The sequence below is a fragment of the Gavialis gangeticus genome, unplaced genomic scaffold (genome assembly GCF_001723915.1).
Source record: "Gavialis gangeticus isolate Ggan-Ray unplaced genomic scaffold, GavGan_comp1, whole genome shotgun sequence".
NCBI classification, from domain to species: Eukaryota; Metazoa; Chordata; order Crocodylia; family Gavialidae; genus Gavialis; species Gavialis gangeticus.
In genome coordinates this window covers 13,749,265-13,754,038 of record NW_017729006.1, presented here as the reverse complement: position 1 = coordinate 13,754,038, position 4,774 = coordinate 13,749,265, and positions in this window count along the sequence as shown.

The following is a 4,774-nucleotide window of genomic DNA, read 5'->3' as shown; positions in this document are numbered from 1 at the left end:
TATCCCCAACTACATAATTCCAGTCAAAGCTTTGTCTATCCGGATCTTAAAAACCTTCAAGAATGAAGATTCCACAACCCCGCTGGGTAACCTCTTCAAGTGTTTTACTACCCTCCTAGTGACAAAGTTCTTCTTAATATCTAACCTAAACTTCCCTTGCTGCAACTAGAGACCATTGCTCCTTGTTCTGTCATTTGTCACCACTGAGAACAGTTGAGCTCTGTCATTTTTGGGACCACCCTTCAGATATTAAACTGGACACAATCCAGTTTTGGCACACTCCAGATGTGGCATCACCAATGCTGAACACAAGGGAAGAATCACTTCCCTTGATCTGCTGGTAAACACTCCTACCAATGCAGCCCAGTATGCCATTAGCCTTTTTGGAAATAAGGGCACACTGTTGGCTCATATTCATCTTATTGTCCACGGTAACCCCCAGGTCCTTTTCTGCAGAGCCGCTGCTTAGCCAGTCAGTCCCCAGCCTGTCGGTGCATGGGATTGTTTCCGCTTAAGTGCAGGACCTTGTCCTTGTTCAGCCTTATGAGATTTCTTTTGATCCAATTTGTCTAGGTCTCTCTGAATCCTAACCCTACCCTCCCACATATCTACTACTCCCCCTGCCCCACCCCTCCAACTTGGCACCATCTGCAAACTTGCTGAGGGTGTACTCTGTGCCATCTTCCAGGTCATTGATCAAGATATTGAACAAAACCAGGTCCAGAATTGACCCCTGGAGCACTCCACTTGAGGCCAGCTACCAACTTGACATCAAGCCTGCCCCTGCTCTGGTAGATGGTCTCAGTTCAACTGCCTGAGCTCTATCAGCTGCAGTTTCTCTCCTTAAAGTAACAGGGAGTCCTGGGTTCTCTGTTACAGGTAGTCTAGGCTCAGCTGGTTGCACACTTATACAAGGTTGACGTGTATGACTCCAAATCTCAAAGGTTTCAGAAGATATCATTTATAAACAAAGAATAGTCATTCACATTGCTGGGAAACATTTTCAGATGTTTATTTATAATCATTGTTTATTTGGATATAAAGTGCTTTGGAGACTTTTTATACCCAGATTTTGTCCATACTTTAATAAATAAAAATGAGCCTTTATTTCCAATTGATTATGGCTAGTATCAACGCACTCTCCCCATCTGAGAATACTTGATGTATGGGGGATGGTGCTCTCTGTCTTAAACCATGTCTAACACGTGGTTCCTTGTACAGTGGTACCTAACTTTGAATACATAATTCTACTCTTCCTCTCAGCTAGGCAATGACTGTAGCAGAGAGATTTTAACCCTGCAAGTCTGACAGTAGATTGAAACAACGTTTAATACAGCAGAACATTCAAGTTACTGGTTACTAGAATTACTATATGTGCAGCATTAGTGGCCAATACAAAGATGGTATGTACTGTCAAAGAGTGTTAGCTTTGGAAAACAAGAAAATTAGTTTTCCTGAACGAGTTACAAAAATTTCAATATTTGCGTTAGTTCTGCGTATTGTAACAAACTACTTCTCAGAAGAAGCTGCAGAATTAGTGCAAAGTCTTTTCTGCCTTACTCAGGCTCAAGGAGATTGGGTGGCAATAAACTGAAATGCCAGTCTGTTTAAAAGCAATTGAACTTCTATTGCTGACTAAAACTGTGCAAAACTTCACTGGCTGTTTTGTTTCAACTGGTTTTGATCTTGAAACAGCAAAATTGAAACAAAACACAGGGCTTCGAAACAGACTTGAAATGCAACGGGAGTAGTCAAAATATTTTGAAAGTTTCAAAACGTTTTGAGTTTTGAAGCTGAAGCTGGACTTGCCTGCAGGGAAACAGTAAGTAAGGAGGGAGAGGGGGCAGAGGTAGAGGTGCTCTGATATTGACTGTGACTGTTTGGCTGCCTGAGATGTGGCTGGTGCTTCTGTGCTGCTTACTAAGTCATTACCTGTTGTCATTTAAAGTGATGGACAAGCCTGAGGCTGTAGGGGAGGAGGAGACCTCAATAGGGCACACTACTGTGTTGTGTAGAGGCCCCAGTGCCAATGAGGGTGCGCCTTAACACACACAAAGTTTTTCAGTACACAAGCACAAGTTTAGTCTTCTCACAAGTTTTGCTTGTCAGCAGCTTGAGGTGTAGTTTCCCAGAACCCCTGCACCTACCTCCTTGAAACCTTGCAGGCTTCATGGCCTCAGCAGGGGCTCCCATGCCTGCTGTTTTCACCCCCCTTTGCCTTCACATTTACAAGTGACAAGTTTTGCTTTCAAGACTTTGAGGTCCAGTTTCCCAGAAACCCCTACACCCATCTCCTTGAAACTTAGCAGGCTTCATGACCTTAGAAGGGGCTATGATCCCAGCTGTTTCCATTCAAATCTGCCTAAAATTGACAAAGTTCTAGGCAGTTTTGTACTTCCCCATTATAACCTACGGGAGAAACGTCAAAACAGCAAAACAGTTTCGACGAAATGAAACAGTGCTTTCGAAACTAAATGAAGTTCGAAACCAAACACTGTCCTGTCAAAACAGAAGTTGAAATGAAATGGTGCTGTTGCTGACAAATGAACGGTGCTATTGCTGACATATCTGACTTGTCCAAAGTATAGGGGCAGACAGTCCTTTTTAAAGGGCTTAACCACCTAGTTCCACACCAAAGAGGAAGTAAAATATGTGTATGCATGAGTTGCTAGACCACCAATTCAAGTTCATTTCAGGATTTTTTTGTTGCCTCCATTATACTTTCCCCAATAGGAACACAGCATGAGATACTTCTCACAAATTAAAGCTAATCCTCTTAAAAACAGAAGAGAACACAAATGATTGCTAATGTGCTTAAAACATTTTGCTTGGATAATTTTTTTAAAGAAATTTCAGCAGCCTCTTGTAAGGCAGCTATTTAACAATTTTCCTTGGGTATCTATTCAAATGAGTATGCACAGTGCTTTGTTCCTTCTTATTAGATGTGAAACCAAGCCAGACACATTCATCATAGCATTGTTTATGAGGGGTTTTTTTTTGCTGTGCAGGGTACAATATACAGTCCCAGTGAACACTCATGTAATTTACAAGCTGCAAGAATAATACAGCTTGCCCTTGCTTAATAGAAAGTAAGTCCATTATCGTTGCATACCACTGTTGCAAAAGTCTCTCAAACATTCATTGCGATTAAGAACCACGGTTTCTACTATAATTGGACTTAGGTTTTTCTTCAACCACTTTAAAATATCAGGATAGGGTTCTTCCTGCAAACAAAACATGTGAATAGAGCCTAGTCAACCTTTGGTTGTATTTCTGTATAATGACTTTATAGAGCAAACCTTCAGTCAAGAAAGTATATAACTTAAGCTTTTCTTTGGCCTTTTCCTCTTTTCTTCTTTCCATCATCTGCTTTGTACAGACACAAAGAGACTCGGTGGCTTTCAAAACTTCTCATGCCTCTAATTATTGAATTGGATCATATGAAAGCTTCATCTACACTGAATCAAAAGTTGTTTGTACCAAAGAACCCCTACAAAAGAAAAACAAGGTACTTCAATTGACTCAGAAAAATGGAGCCACTGAGGGGGAAAAGTGTCTTACCTTGTAGTAAGAAGTCTCTGAAATAAAAATAATAAGAGGCAAACATTTTTGTGGACAATATCTTTTATTAAGAAACCAACAGAACGGGTGGGCTAGATTTAGACAAGCTTTTAAATACAACATTCTTAGTAATATCAGAGACTAAATATTGTTAAATACAGATCGTTAATACATTTGTTGAAAGTGTAGATTCTTTTATTAATCTTTTTAGTGTACCAAAACATTTTTTGTATTTGTGATAATTTAGTGTACCATCTCATGAATTCTAGTTAACGTTATGAAAAAAGATAGCATGAACTGTGTCAGTATATGTTAAATCTGCCATTTGCTAATACAGTCTGCAATACACTGAAGCAAGCACATGTTGAAGCGGTAGTTTTAAAACCAGACAGAAAGGAAGTACACCAAGATGACATAACAAAAGCTATCTAGCCAGGTGGGGGAGAAAACGGAATGCAGCATCTGCCATGGAAAGGTACCTAATTAGGTTATTGCCCCAGGTTAGTTGAAATGCTATTTCTCTATGAAGCTCAAGAGTTTAGATATTAAGAGCTTAGAATACATTAAAAGACTACTGACTTCTCAAGAAAGTCCTCAGACTTGTGAGAAAGGCAGAATTCTGACAAAGTGCAAGAGATTAGTTTAGTGACCGCTAAACAAATGAAAGCTCCCACATGAGTCAAGACATTGCTGCTTCTAGCATATAAAAAGTTATGATTGGGAGCCAAGCTAAAAGGAAACTGATGAATTCCACTTTCCAACAATACCATCAAGAGATGTACACATGACATGTCAGAGGATATTAAAAAAAAAAAAAAAATGAGGAAGATTGTTCAAATGGCTACTCCCTTCACTCTTCAGGTGGGTGAATCAACAGACAAGCAACAGGGCCAAGACATGGGCAGCCAAGCCAGGGCAGACAGGAGCATCAATCAGGGATCAAGTCTGATGTATTTTGGTACAAACCAACAAGGGGGAGCACCAGGCAGACCTCGGCTCGGGTCTGTGCTAGCGGGACAGGGAGGGAGGAATTAAACTCCTTCCCATGCCAATTCACTTGAGGACACTGCCAGGCCTGGCCACACCCCTGCCACTGCAGTCTCTGAGTCCAGGGAAAGTACAAGCAAGCCACACTGAAGCAAGAGATCAAAAAGAGAGCAAAATCCACAAGCAAACCAAGTTGAGAAACCAGGAGGTCAGAAAGCAAGCAGTT